Source organism: Manis javanica, chromosome 17 (genome assembly GCF_040802235.1).
Source record: "Manis javanica isolate MJ-LG chromosome 17, MJ_LKY, whole genome shotgun sequence".
Classification (NCBI taxonomy): Eukaryota; Metazoa; Chordata; class Mammalia; order Pholidota; family Manidae; genus Manis; species Manis javanica.
This window is the reverse complement of record NC_133172.1, coordinates 36,806,260-36,821,458: the sequence shown is the minus strand read 5'-3', so window position 1 is coordinate 36,821,458 and position 15,199 is coordinate 36,806,260. Positions and strand designations below refer to the sequence as shown.

Here is a 15,199-nt window from a genome sequence, read left to right as displayed (position 1 = left end):
CTGGGCTGGGAGGGCGCTGGCAGCGCGGGGAAGGGGGGCGCACGCAGGCCCGCCCCTCTCCACCTCACTCCCCGCTCTCCCTCCTCTTTTCTCCTCCTCTTTTACCCGCCGCCAGCTGCTCCTGTCCTCTGCATGCACCATCAGGGCGCGACCTTTCTACCCCGGGGCTGAAAGCCAAAGGACTCCCTGCGGGGAAGCATCTGTCGTGACCACTCTGGACTGTTGACATCCTGAGGTTGGAGAGCAGCTGTTCTCGGCGACAACCGGGTTGGGCGGGGTTGGGGTTGGGGGAGAGGACTGCCTGCACTCCCAGGGGCAAGGGTGAGAGACGGGGAGGAAGGCTCTGAAAGGCTTCGCTAATAGGTAGTTGTCAGAGAAAGAGATGTTAGACATTTTGAGATAAAGACAGAGACATGAGAGAGATGGACAGAAATGGAGAGAAACAGAGAGATGGAAACAGATAAAGTGAAGGGCCCTTGCTCTTTCCTTCCTTCCTTCCTTTCCCTCCGTTCTTCTGCAAATATTTAAACATTTACTGGCCTCAGGCATAATGCTAGGCGCTAGATATACACTTGGAAACACAGCAGTCATGGTTCCTGTCCCTGATGAATGTCCCCCTCCTCCCTCAGGAAAGAATTAATTAAGTGTTAAGCTGTGATAGGGGAAACCCTGCAGACTATGGCAACACCTGACCCTAAACTAGTAGAGATGGTCAGGGAAGGCTTCCTGGAAGAAGTGACATCTGAGCTGAGACCTGAAGGGTATAGGATATAGGACACTAGGTGGGAGGTGGAGGTGGGAGAGATCTTTCAGGCAGTCTAAGGAAAAACATATATAAAGGTCCAGAGCTTAAGGAAGGGAGTTACCTCTATCTGAAAAGGGTGGGCATCAGGGTGAGGAAATGGAACTGAGGGTCAGCAGGGACCAATTTGAGGAGCAGAATCATGGACTGAAAGAGTCAGCAACAATCTGCCTGTGAGGGCCTTGGAGGTCATGCTGATGAGCGCTGGTCTTTATCTTAAGAACCGGAAAAGCTGCTGTAGCTTGGGTCTTAGTGGGCTTCAGACAAGTACAGGCTTGCCTGGCAGGCCTGCCAGAAATCAGACTGAAAGGAGACACTTGGAAGGGACTTTGCCCCGCAGGAGGGAGCTGGGCCCACAGGCCTGACCCTGGGAGAAGCCTTGGCTGTTGGGGGAGGGTGAGTCTGAGGTCAGTGGGGGAGGGGGTTCGCCTCCTGGCTTGGCCTCATTTGGCTCCTGTCCATGTCCTGCGGATAGTCAGAGCCAAGTTGGAGAGCCGAGAGCTGGGACTGAAAAATGGAAAAACTTGTCTCACTGAAGCAGGGCTTGCAGACTCGTGGCCTGTGGGCTGAATCCAGCCTGAACAGCATTTTGAAACTTGGGAAATTTCATGTAAAATATGACTTTCTGGTTTTCTTTTAAAACTCCCCCAAGATCTGGCAATATAGGGTGCCAATTTCCACACTGTAACAATTAGCTGAAGCTAAATCATGGCTGCCCCCTTTAGATGCGGCGTGTACTTTGGTTTGCCACAGTCCCCCATCATTCTCTATTGCCTTGCATGGTACTCAGCTCAGTTTTGCTCATTTACGTCACTTGCCCCATTTGAGGCTGAACCTTTTCCCAAAAGTCTTTGTAAGACATGGGGGCCCAAATGGCATAGCTTTGGTGCTCCTCTGGCAGAGGGCAGCTTTGACGGCATCTCTTCATTACCCGGGAAACTTTGGCATCCCAGGGGCACTGGTGTTCAGTGTAGGTGCTCAGTGACCACTTAGAATGGCCACGGCTACAGACGCATCTGTGAGAGAGGTGTCAGTACCCAGCAGACAGTGACAGTGTCCTGCAGTGGCAAAGGTCGGAGGGACCAGGAGAGCACAGCAGTATCTAGTGATAATGGACTTGTTGGTGAGCACATACAACACTCCAGGGTCCCTGTGTATCCCTTAACTCTCTCTGCCATGGTCACCTGCCATGGTAACACTGGGAATCCCATGTGGATGTGGCAGAACCATAACATGGAAGCATCCAGACCCACTGCAGACTTTGTAAATGAAAAACCAACTTTTACATAATAAACCCCTGAGATTTGGGGATATGTCTGTTACTGCAGCATCTTTTAGCCACTCCTAATGCAGGAGTGAAGGACTGTATGGTGGGGGAGAATTGTGTCTCCCAAAAAGATGTGTTCAAGTCCTAACCTCCAGGACCTATAAATGTGACCTCGTTTGGAAAGAGAGTCTTTGCAGAAGTGACCAAGTTAAGGTCATACTGTATCCCGGTGGAAATTTGCACACAGAGACAGAGTGAGAATTCCTGGTGACCATGGAGGCAGAGACAAGAATGCTGCAGCTGCAGGAGGAGGCATGCCAGGGACTGCTGGGAGCCCGCAGAAGCTGGAAAAGGCAAGGAGTCTTCCCTAGAGCCTCCAGAGACAGACAGCCCTGCCAACACCTTGATTTTGACTTTGAGCTTCCAGAACTGTAAAAGAATAAGTTTCAGATGTTTAGGCCTCCCAGTTTGTGCTACCTTATTACTGTATCCCTAGTACATTAACATAGACTACAATTAGGAGACACCAAACTATGACATAAATTTCACTCATTCATTCATCCAGGAAAACATTAATGAACACTGTTCCAGGTGCTTGGGTACAATGGCATCAAGATAAAGTTTGCACTGATGAAGAAGGAAAACAACAATGTGAGATGCCAGGCATATGAACAGTGGTGGGGAGGCAGTGGCCCCCTGTTGTCTAGGCCTCCCCACCACTCTGTCCTCCTGTTTTGGTAGCTGTCCCTTACTTTTCCTTTGGGGAAAGCCTGTCTCCCCAACTCTTAGTCTGTGAGGTTCAGTGGATGTGACCTACCTCCTTGCTCCTGGGTCCATGTAGTACAGGCCTGGCTAAAAAGCAGATCTAATTCTACTGACTAGGTAATGGTTCAGAGATGGGCTTGTGAGACCATCAGAGCTGATGAAAATTAATTCTGGGACTTTTGCTGGGGATATCTGGGACGTGTCCTACACTTTTAGCTACAAATGAAATTGATGTGACACAAGGGTGGAGGCACCTTTAAGGACAGAGGCTTCCGATACCAAAGAGAGCAGAAACAGCCATGTGGAAATCCTGCTGCCCGCTGCTGAACTCCTGGATCCAGCCCCGCCTGCAGACAGCTTCTTGAGGTTTGTAGTTTGTGGGCCAGTATCTCCCCTCCCAACTTTGTGTTTTGTTTTGTTTTGCTTACGCCTGTTTGGGTTGAGTTTTTGTCACTTGAAATCCAAGAGTCCTGACTGATTGGATGAAAGACAGCTGTGAGACCATTTGCCTGAAGTCATGGCCTGCCCTCGATTTGTGTGTCTCTTGGTCCCACGGACATCTGAGAAGCAGTCCCAGGGCACACAAGCGTGCCAGCCATGGAGTCCTAGAGAGCACAGGCAGGACCGTCTCTGGGGACAGGTACATTCAGGTTTCCTGCCGGGACCCCACCTCCAGACCCAGCCCGTGAGTCTAGGTTCAGAGGTTCTGAACACCTGGCTATGATCTGCTGAAAACCGTTCACCAACTTCAATCCCCTCTTAGAATCAACAGCACTTCCTTGCCTTGCTTGCAGAACCCTACATGACCTGCCATGGCCTCTCCACAGCAGCCAGGAGCCCAGGAGGGAGCAGACGGCACTTCTGGATGCGGGTCATTGGAGGAGAGCTGACTGACAAAGAGAGTAAATCCCAAGTGCATCAGTGGGCTGTAGGGGGGCCAACCTGTAGTGCAGGAACCTGGGCCAGAAGTTCAAGACTGACCGTCACCAGGCCCAAAGGGTCAGCAGGAGAGGGCAGTTATGGGAACCCAAAGGAGAAAGAATTGCACGGAGCTGGTGCCTGAAAGGTAGCAGCCAGCCCAAGAGACCTCCTGGAGGGGGATCCAGGAATAAACGCCCTAGGCTTCGTCTCCACTCTCCCTGTGATCCTTTGCTGGGCTTCCCCAGCCCAAAGCCAGGGCTCAGGAGCTGGAAAATGCCAGAGGAGGGAAGGTGGGAGGTGGAGCGCCATCTGCAGGAGCAAACAGAACTCCAAACTCCATCTCAGAATGTTCTGGAGGGCTCAGCTGACTCAACTATTCCCTTGGCCTGTGAAGCTTCACATCTGCTAGGTCTCATCTCAAATGCCAGCTCCTCAGTGAAATCGTCCTGACTGACCACCCTCAGAAAGGATGCACCCCTGCCGTCCACCCTTGTTATTTCCTTCCCAGCACTTACAACAGTCTTGAAACAATCTTGTTGCTTTAATTTTTTGTCTGTTTATTGACTCTTGCACTAGAATGTCAGGTGTGTCCCCAGTACCTAGAAGAGGGTCTTGCACATAGTAGGTACTCAATAAATATTTGTCAAAGAGGTGGTTGAATGAATTAATGATTCTCCCCTAGATGTGGGGAGATGGAAGGACAGGCTCAGTACCAGAGGTGGGCATGGTGTGGTGGTCCCCAGACAGAACGAGTACCCAGGGGGTGCTGACCTGAGTTATCTAGTAGTTCCTTTGATGAATCAAAACTCTGGGGCTTCTTTTGTCTTATAAAGGCACTGACTCCATCCTAGGTATTCCCCTTCTGCTATGTGGAAGTCAGGGGAGGACACACCACTGTAAACTTTGGAGATTCTGAGGGTTGAGTTGTTAATTTGTAGGCAGCAGCAGGAGAAACTTAGGATAGACTTCAGGTGGGACTTCCCAGGAGTTAGGAAAAGCAGTGGGTCCATAAGGTAGGCTGAGACACCACCTCCCTAAGTGAATCCTAGGAGACAGAGGACAGGCAAAACCGTGTTTGACTTAGCCTGGATGAGTTAGGTAGACCCAGGGAACTGCAGACAGCTTAAAGATCCCAGCTGGGCAGAGAAGGACAAGTGGTCTCTTGGCTTTCCTCTTTGCCCATTGGCTCCATTTTCTCCCCACCATGCCAAGGTGAGGTCTCTGAGCCCCTGGGTCACTGCCTCCTAGGGGCTCTGCCCCTGCCCAGCTCCATCCCTCCCCTGCTGTGCTCTTAGCAGCAGCCTCTGCCTTTGTTTTTGTCCAGATGTGTAGTCTGTGGCTGGGATGGTCAGGAAAGAGCGTCATGTCGTTTGTGCCCACTCAGCCCCCATTCTTCGTCCTGTGGTTCACTGCACCGGCAGGTCTGCTTGGGCACTCCATGGCCCGGGCCTGGCTGGTGGGAGCGTGAGCCCGTGGGGCACGGGAGCCACTTCACAGCTGCTGTCTGAGGGGAGTAATGCCAGCCTCCAGGTGGGTGGGGGGAGGCAGAAGACAAACTTGGGACACCTTTTGAAAACCCAGATCAAGCTCTACCTGATACCAATGTCACCTTGGATTTCTCAGCTTGATCTGCCCAATCCAGTGTGGATGCAATTCCCGTTATTTACACCCAAAAGCAACCTGGGTAATGTAGGTGATGTCTGGGAAAGGCACACCCCTGAGCTGCTCTGACAGGCAGGGTGCAGTCGGAGGGGTCAGAGTCCTCAGTGCCAGCTGCCCTCCCAGGTGGGGTCAATCTGTCCGCACAGCACTAAGTCAGCCAGGGAACCACCCTTCCCTGCTCCTGAGGGTCCGGACCCTGAGGTGGAAGAAATGCCAGAGGAGAGATCTGCCCCTGTGGGCTCCAGGGCATCAGCGAGGAAGAGACCCCGTCTCCAGGGCTGCTGGAGCAGGACCCCAGGAAGCACGGGCTGCCAGGGGCCAGTGAGCTCCCTGTACTTGGTCATGTTCAGTCGGGCTGGGCTCCCTGTGTCATGGGGGCTGCAGAGAGTGATCCTATGAAATGGCTCCTGAAGGGCACACTGATGTGCCCCCGGGTCTCCATTGGACTGGAGGACCTGTTGCCCCTGCTGCTGGGGGCTGCTAGCCCTTGGAACTGCCTTGGCTGGCGTGCACTGCCGCCCCCAAGGCCACGTCCCCTTCCTGGAGCAAGACTGCACCCGTGGCTGTTGTGCTGGAGCATGAAGCCTCTGACCTTGCTCCGGCTGGGTGCCTCTGAAGGGCATCCCGGTTTGAGTTTCCCTGGAGGCTGGACGAGGCCTTTGTTGAGGTTGCACAGAAGCTCACTTTCTTCCTCTGCCCCGTCCTGCCCCAGGAGCATCTCCTCATGACCCTTCCACTTACTAGTCTCACCTTAGTCTCCGGGCTTCCCAAGCAATCCGTCCTGGGTGGGGTGGAGTTGGGGATGTGCTTTCTGGGAGAAGGGGGGATCTTTGGGCAACCCAGACATTTATTGTATTTTATATGTTGTATTGCAGGCTGGCCTTCCTGGAGGATGGGGGGCCACATGTGGTCTGGGGCAGGGGAGGCCCAGATCAGAGGTATAGCCAGAATTTACGGGGCTTGCCCAAGCACTTGGGGCACTAATGGTGGATCATATGAGAGGTGGATGTAGTTGTGAAGGAGGCAAGAGGCTGCTAACTAAAGACTAATCAGCAGGTCAGATCTAGATGGATCCCAGAGATGGTCGGATTAGGCCCTATTATACCGCTCTGTTGATTGAAGGTCACCACTGAAAGAACCTGACTGTATGTCAGGCACCATGCTGGGTCCTTCTCAGCCTTGAGTTCCTGCAGTGTTCCTTAGAAATACTGTTAGTGTCCCTGAGGAAACTGAGGCATAGAGAGGCGGGCTTGCTCAAGGTCACACACCCAGCACCCAGCACCCAGCACGAGCACCTGGATAACCCTCAGGGCTCTCTGACACCAGAGCCCTTTGCACCTACACACTATACGACTTCTCTGGAGAGATGGGGAAACAGAGGTGCAGAGAAGGATTTGCTCAGGCCACCCAACAAGTGAAAGAAACCGGTAACCCCCAGGAGTCACTTTGAGTCAGGAACTATGTCAGGGACCTTCACACAGCCCACTATACTGAGTCCTCCCAGTGAACCTCTGACTAGGCTAAGAATATGAGGGAAAGTGAGCCTGGGGGAGTTAAGAAGTTTGACCAAGGACACATAGCATGCAAGTGCAGCGCTGGAACCTAAGCCTGTTGTTAATTCTTTCCCTGGAAGCAGCGGCTCCCTCCCCAGCTGCTGGGTCCTTTGTCAGCAAACTGTCTTCCACCCCTTGCCAGCATCCCTGCAGCCAAATATCCCTGCCCTGTCGCTGCCCTCAGCCCTCTGGTTTCCCCTTCGCTCAGGGGTGCTCTCCAAATGCCATCCCTCTGCTGATCCATGACTTTCTCCTACTTTTGAAGTCAGCTCAAAACTCACGCCAGGGAGCCCTCCTTGATTCAGAGCCCTTGTCCTGCACGCATGCTCAAGTACTGACCATGACTGACTGGCTGAGTGACCCCTGACCCCACACAACTTAACCTCGTAGAGTCTCATACCCCTTATTTGTCCAATACTCAAAATAACCATCTATCAGGGCTGGGGTGAGACTCTGTGTTTACTAACAACACAGTGGCTGGCACGCATGTAGTGGGCACTTAATCATTAAAAGATCACAGGGTTGATCATAACTGGGTTACTGACAGGGCTCACCGTCAGGCTATGCGTGTATCTGTTCAAGTGGTCAAGTCTTTGCTGCCTGAGGGCAAGGCTTTTTACATTGGCAGATGGGACTCCGTGGGGAGGGGGCGTGGTTTCCATCACCCTGAAATCGAACTGGGCCTCCTCTGGCCTTAGGGTTCCTTCTTGGGATCAAAACCGACCCAGCAGGGAAGGATGTGTATACCCCTTACACAACAGATTCTGTAAGGCGGGGCTATCCTCGCCCCCACCCGACGTCTATGGAGTGGCCCCTTCTTTAGACGGGTTCTGCCATCTGGTGGCCACTTTTGGAGAAGCAGCCCCAGGACCCGGAGCCTGCCGGGCCTAAGCATTCTCTGGGCTCATAGCTCCATCTAGTGTCAGTAACACGCAATCACAGTCTAACCGCGTCAACCACAAAATGACCTGAAGAGGTTCTTTGATCATGCCAGGACTCCACTTTAGAGCTACTGACTCAGAATTTTGGGGGGGGGGATGCATTCCTAGCACCTGCATTTTAGACGAAATTCCCAGATTATTCTAAATATGGTTAACGTCCCCAGAATTGGAAGTTGGAGAGGCATAACTTTAATGAGACTTCTGCAGTGTAGTTTTACCTGCTCCACACCTGTTCAGTAATAAATCTCCACCCACTTTATGTATGGGATTCTCATTTGCAAGGGAAGGAAACTGAGGCATTTGACCCAGGCATTCTGTTACTGAGCGCACACTCTTACCCCTCTGCCACCCAGAGGCCCAGAGCAGGCGAGGTGTGGCTTCTGCACCCTCGGTGACATCGTGGTATCCTGTCTGGGCAGCCTTGGCCAAGCCACCCTGCCGTCGGGGTCTCTGGGGACTGGAAATACAGCAGTGATTACTGCCAGTGCTGTCACGGAGCTTGCATTCCAGCGGGAGGAGACAGGAGATGCAAAGCGGGCGAGTTCATGCACAAGGTAGTTTCAGAGGGTTGGAAGGCCTGTGAAGGATGGGATCCAGGTAACTGGGTGGGGGAAACTTGAGAACAGGTGATCAGGGTGGGCCTTTGAGAGGAGCTGGAATTGGAGCCAAGTCCTGAAGGAGGAAGTGACCAGATATGTGCAGACCCAGGGGAAGAGTGTTCCAGGTAGAGGGAATGGCAAGTGCAAAACCTTGTGGGGGGAGCAAGCTTCTTGTGTTTGAGGAACAAAAGGCCACTGTGGCTGGGCAGAGCGAGCAGAGGGCAGTTTGTGGGTTTGGATCCCAAGCCTCTGCACCCCCTCTTTTGGGGGAGTTCCCTCCTTCCCATTGAGGACAGTGTTTTTGGGAAGGCAGACCAGGGTACCTGCCTTCCCCGTTCAGAAGCCAAGTGGGTCCTAGGAGCCCTCCTCCCTGGGCCTCCTCTGGGTCCAGGCCCTCCTCAAATTATCCTGCAGGGGTGGGTTTGTGATCCAGGCTCAGCCAATAGGGTGCTCACAGTCTTGCATGACATAAACTTAAACAGAACCCTGGAAGCCCACGCAGACCGCAGACGCTGCGGGGCCCACGGGCTTGTAAGGCGGGGCTACCCTGCTGTCCAGCATTTGCCTCCCCCTCTAGGATCACTCCAATACATTCCCATGGCTTTAAGTTAGTCAGAAGTAATTTCTGTTGCTTGCAGCCAAATAACTCTAATGATGCAGTGTAGGGATAAAGGGAGATGAGGTTGGGGGTGTTCGTGGAGCCAGCTCATGCTGTGCCGCTGGGCTAAGGAACCGGACTGTGTTCAAAGGACAAGGGCGCCCCGTGGATTCTTCTGGCACCGCCCCTCTGAGATGTATCTTCATTGTGCAGGTGACTGGTGGCTGGGTCATCCCTGTAGGGATCAACTTATTCCACCAGGCCCCGTCTAAAGCGTCTTCCTTCCCCACCTAAGCCCAGGTCCCTACTCTTCTCTACAGCTGGCAAGTGACTGCTCTCAGCAGGAGCCCAGACAAAAACCAAGAGGCCAGTGGCTCTGGGCTTGAGATGAGCTGTCTGTTCGCTAAGCACCCTCCTCTGCAGTAAATCTCTACCCAGCTCAGTAAATGCCTCCGAGACTTTACCGCCGCCACACACTCCGGTGAAAGAAAGGCAGAGTGAGGAGGGAGGAGAGATGGACAATCAGAACATCCCGCATACTGTGGGGCCCAGAGGGGCTCGGGAGAGGGCTTGGGCGCTTAGGGCTGAGCCAGTGCCCGAAGTGCCTCCTGCCCTTGAATTCCAAAGCATCGGGAACCAGTCACAGCATCCAACAGCCAGCCGGTGACCCCAATCCTTCTGCAATAAGCTCTGGCTGTTGTTCATCTGAGAATCCTGTCAATACCCTTTCCTGGAAACACTGCTCCACCCTCCCCCAGCTTGGGCGCCTGGCACGCTTGCCTCCTCTGCGTTGCCGTCCAGGCTCAGCTTCCTTCTCCCCATGAGCTTGAATTCAGTCCACTGCCCACTCGGCCCTAGCCCGGAGACCCACCCACTTCTACCACAGGCTGAGTCTCCTGGGACCCCATCTCTGGTATCCAAGTCAGTCTCCAAATCTGGAACTTTCTCCTGTTCCCACTCTTGTCAAACTCAACGGGCCCATGCTTTGGCCCTCCGAGTGCAGCACTCAGGGGTTGACCAGCAGGCCACTGGCTCCTCTTTATCCAGAGGAGGCTCACTGGAATGAATGACTCTGTTGCAGAATCCAAGAGAGCTTACTTAATGTGAAATTGCAGGTGGGTAGCTAGGAGGGATTTTGGGGAGGCCTGGAAAAGGGATGCGGGGTTTTCAAAGTGCACCTTGAGATCAATACCCCAGCCTCCTTTGGGAATATTCATCAGGCACAGCACCCCAGCTGTCAAAGTGGGGGTGAGGGAGGCTGGCCTCCTTTTTCAGCATCTAGGTTCCCCTTGGTTCAGATTCCCTGAGGACCCTACCCCAGGAAATAAGGGGCTGATCACTGTGATGGGGAACAGGAGGGGTATAGCCACTTCCCCCCCTTAGATCCTGCTGCACAGCCCATGAGCACCCACGTGGGTCACAGATGAGCACCCGCTGGCCACAGAGGGGACCGCAGCTGGCTGGGGGACACTGACAACTGCCCAGGGACCTCCAGGATGAAGCAGAAGCTGACAGGGGCAGCTCCCAGGAAGAGTCCTCTACAGTCCTCACAACCCCCATGAAGGACAGACCAGGGCGCAGTGTGAAATGTTCTTAGACCTCCCCGCCTCTAAGTTTTTGGGTGGGTGGGGGAGGAGGATGTCAGCATAGAATTGTTTTTAAAAACATGAATTAGTTACTATATCAGCTAGCCATTACTGCTTGATAAATGACTCCAAGACTTAGTAGCTTTAAAGAAACATTTATTATTTTTCATTGGTCTACAGGCTCGCTGGGTGGGTCTGCTGCTCCGAACTGGGGTCTTTCTTTGTTCTGCAAAGCTGGTGGGTATGCTGGGGTGGGCTGGTCTGGGTGGGCTAGGTGGGGGTGATGTGGCTCTGCCCCATGCGGTCTCTGATTTTCCAGCAATTTGGCCCAGGCTTTTCTCCGTGGTGGAAACAGGCTTCTGAGGGAGACAGTGGAAGTATATGAGGCCACTTGAAGCCCAGGCCCAGAACAGGGACACGTTCACTTCTGTTACATTCAGTGAGTCAAAGAAGACCCAGTGGGTGGGGAAACAGACTCCAAAGCATGCTGGGAGGACCTACAAAGTTACATTATAAAGGGCGTGGTTAGAGCAGAGATGGTGATATTTTTGCAATCAATCTACCACATTACTAGCTTCTCTTAACAAGTTGGCAGATCTGGATTCTCACTGTCCACAGGGGATGGGAGCCAAGTAGTGACCACTTGCTAGACGGGGTGTCCTTTCTCTGGCTTATATCACCTCTCCAGGCCTATGTAAACTGCCCGGACCCTGGAGCCAAGCCAGTTGGTGACCTCTTCCCCCAAAACCACCATCTCATGCTCATGAACCATTGATGACACCCCATTGTCTTCAGGAGGAGGCCCTTCATGGTGACTATTCCAGGCTTACCTCCCGCCTCCACCATATCCTCTCCCTGCTCCCCTTTACACCTTAAGTGCTCATTGCATGTTTATAAACTCAAGACACTGTCTCTGTACACCCAGAATCTGTCTACTTCTCAGGCTGTTCTTTCTGCTGGAATGCTTTTCCTCTGCCTGGAAAACCAACTTGTCCTTCAGAGCCCAGCTCAGTGTCATGCCTACAAAGTCTTGCTTGATGCTTTTGGGGGCCCCCTACACCATCCTTCCCGTCTTGACACAGTGCAGTGAATCCCTCCTTCCCTTCCTCTGTCTATAAACACAGCCATCTCTCCCCACTTAGTGCTGCTGTGGACATGCCCACTGCCCACCACTCTCTTTCCCTCCGGTGAGCTGGTGAGCCCCACATGGGCAAGGAGTGGGAGGCTACGGTGACAACCTAGGCTTTGGGGCTCAGCACCTTGAGCTCAGGGACCTTGGGCAAGTTGCTTAATGGTCTCACTGAGCCTCAGTTTCCCCATCTCTGAAATGAATTCATAGTAAATCTGCCTCAGGGGGTTGTTGTGAGAGGCTTAGTGAGATAACATGTAGAGTGCACTTAGTACAGTGCTTGGAACATAATAGATGCTCAGGAAACATCTGCCACATGAACAAATGTCGCCCAGTCACAGGGCCTTTCAGCGCACCTCCCACCCCACCCTTCCCACCAACATCCACAAAACCCTTTTTATTTCTTTCCTGACAACAACATTTCTGTTCTTTGATCCATGTCAATTTCTTAATCACTTTGCAAGGATGGAATAAGGGATGAAAAACATGCTTACAAAGGACTTGAAATTATTGCCAGGGATCAGAAGACAAAGATTAGTTGTCTGTCTCTGTCTTACAGACAAATTAACAGAGTGGCAGCTTTGGGTGCAAAATATGATTCTTGTCGAAAAGATCAGACACACTAAATCCAGCTAGAATGTGTTGTGATTGTGTGTGTGTGTGTGTGTGTGTGTGTGTGTGTGCTTTAAGCAAAGCTGCAATAATCATACCTTTACAACTAATAAATAAATAAATGGGTCCTTTAATTCCTCTGCAATAAGTCTTTGAAATATAATCTGCCTTTACGGACTTACAGAACATGACTTTTATAATTATAATTCTCTAGCACACATTACTACTTATAATTAAATTCACCTTTAGGAAATCCAAAACTGCTTTTTTTGTGGATTATGGCTTCGTATGATGTCATGATGGTAAAATTAATGTATAATCTGTTGAATAAGTTTGATTTGTTCTTATATAAGACATATACTCTGCTCCTGACTGAAAACTGGGAAGACAGATAAGATGAACACAAGATAGACAAAGGCAGAGCAAACCCAAGCATGTCTCCCCATCTCTGCCTCTCAAAAAAAAAGGCAGCTAGCCCCACAAAAGAAGAACGTTTGAAAGAACTGAATGTTTGAGAAAACACAAATGTTAAATTATGGCCACACTTGGAGACAATGCAGACCTATAAGTTCTGAAAAGCAATTGAATAAAGGTCCCTGGCTGGATGATCAGGAAACAGACCCGAAAAGGCTCCAAATCAGTGAATACATGTAGAAGAATATATAGACCCACCAGCTAAGAGGGAAAGGAAAAGATAAGCATATAAAGAAAATGGGAACTTTGAGCTCAGAGAAACAGGTACAGAGAAAGCAGAGGCTCATGGCCAAAGGCACCATCTTGAACTTTCAATAAAGAAGTGCCTAGAAGCCATGTTGGGATTTTGCAACTCAAGACATAAGTGAGCTAAAATGCTTTATTATTTTAGCCGAAGGTCAAGGCTTGAGGCACCCGTGAACAGGTGTGTTCCTTCCTCCTGCCCGAAGAGAGGTGAATGCTTCCTCAGAGATGGATTTTAAGAACGATAGGAATGTTCTCCCTATTAGCAGAACTGTCCTCCCAGGTTTGTTCTTCTGCCTGATGCCCAGGGGACCCCTGCTAAAGTGACAATTTTTCCTGAGAGACAACTTGAAAGACAGTCAAATATTTAGCATGAAACCTGGGTACCTTTTGACAGAGGAGTAAAAGTGCATCTCCTGCCCTTGACAGAGAGTTTGAAGAGGAGGCCCGGGTGAGTTTGCAGTGGTGTTCTCTGGGAGCCAAAGACAGGGAGCGTGGATGTGTGTGTCAGTGTGCGTCTGTGTGTGACTGTGTGTGACTGTGTGTCTGCGCGAATCCGTGCGTGAATGTGTGTCTGTATGTGTGCACCTGTGTCTGAGTGTTTGTGTGCATGTGTCTATACATGTGTCTGAGTGTGTTTGTCCATGTGTGTATGCCTGGAGTCTGAGCACGTGTGTGTGTGTATCTCTGTGTATGTGTGTCTGTATATGGATGTTTGTATGTATGTCTGATACCTGAGTGTGTATGTTAGTCTGTGTATCTATCTGTGTGTGTACAAGTCCCTTTTCTTCTCTGATCCTCAATTCCTCAATATCAAAATGATTTTTATCCCAGTAGGCCAGTTAATCTGCAAATGGTACATTTATTGTGTGCCTTATCTGTGCTAGGGACCAGGGATATTGAGAAGGCAAGCTCCCTGCTCTCATAAGGTATCAGTGGCATCAGGTGGGGGTTCATTAGGGCTGGCATCCTCCCAGGGTCCTCACATCCAACAAGAAAGGCCACCACTTATCATGCAGGATGTGACTTGCACATGTTATTAAAATACTCTCCCGACCCCCAACCTTGCCCCGTGCACACAGACAGAATAGGGTGCCAGGGGGCGCTGAAGGAAGTCTCTTTCTTGGTAAGAGCTCTTGTGATGGCAGCCCAGGCAGTCACTTCTCTCTGTTCTCCATTGGCTAAAAGCCTAAAATGCACCAATTTCAGCAATTACGGAGGCATCACTTGTGGTAATATCACGGCAGGGCAGTGGTTATGGAGGAAATGGTGGCAGATTCAGGCAGGTGAGCCTGTTAAAACCAACTCAGCAAACAGAGGTCATGGCAGCACAACAGTTAGCACTGGCCTGGGGCCTGAACCAGAAATGGTCACTGTGACAACTTAAAGTTTCATGCGAGATTCTCTAGCTTGTGCTATGGGAAAAGAGAAACCTAAAGAAGGGAACGCATTAGCCCCAGGTCACATGCAACTTAAAAGTCAAGATAGGTCTAAAGACCTTGACTTTTGACCCCTGGTCTGTGCTTAAAACATAAACACAAAATATTATTTAAAAACTATATCTGACTGTCTCTCTCTTTAAAGTTGGGATAGGACCAGAATGAGGCTGGAGATAAAATTGGACTTGGGGTGTGTCTGTATATGGATGTTTGTATGTATGTCTGATACCTGAGTATGTATGTTAGTCTGTGTATCTATCTGTGTGTGTACAAGTCCCTTTTCTTCTCTGATACTCAATTCCTCAATATCCCATTTTTATTACATTCCCTTGTACCTGGAGAATTCATGAATATTCAATAGATGAGTGGATGGATGGACAGGTAGATAGATGGGTGGATGGATAAATGGATAGATGGATGGGTGGGTGTACAGATGGAAGGATGGATATTGAAATTAAGGAAAGAACAAGCTTGAGGCTTAATAGCCCCTCCCAGGACTGAAGGTCAGAGTTCATGCACATACATGTTTTATTTTGGCTATAGAGTTGACCCAGACAAGAGTTTTAAATATTTAATAAGTAGTCAATATAAAATCAGAAGATCTCACA

The 15,199-nt window shown here is 50.8% G+C and overlaps 1 long non-coding RNA gene across 4 annotated transcripts; it reads left to right on the top strand.

The window, feature by feature from the left end:
* Positions 1-107: 107 nt before the first annotated feature.
* Positions 108-4,398, top strand: LOC140847097 (uncharacterized). 4 transcript variants are annotated; one of them, XR_012126773.1, is made up of 4 exons: positions 108-235; positions 2,317-2,422; positions 3,051-3,200; positions 3,301-4,398. It is a non-coding gene; the product is annotated as an uncharacterized lncRNA (long non-coding RNA). The 4 variants fall into 4 exon arrangements; XR_012126774.1 differs by having other exon boundaries at positions 2,317-3,200; positions 3,301-3,474; positions 3,629-4,398; XR_012126772.1 differs by having other exon boundaries at positions 2,317-3,200; positions 3,301-3,474; positions 3,598-4,398.
* Positions 4,399-15,199: the final 10,801 nt, after the last annotated feature.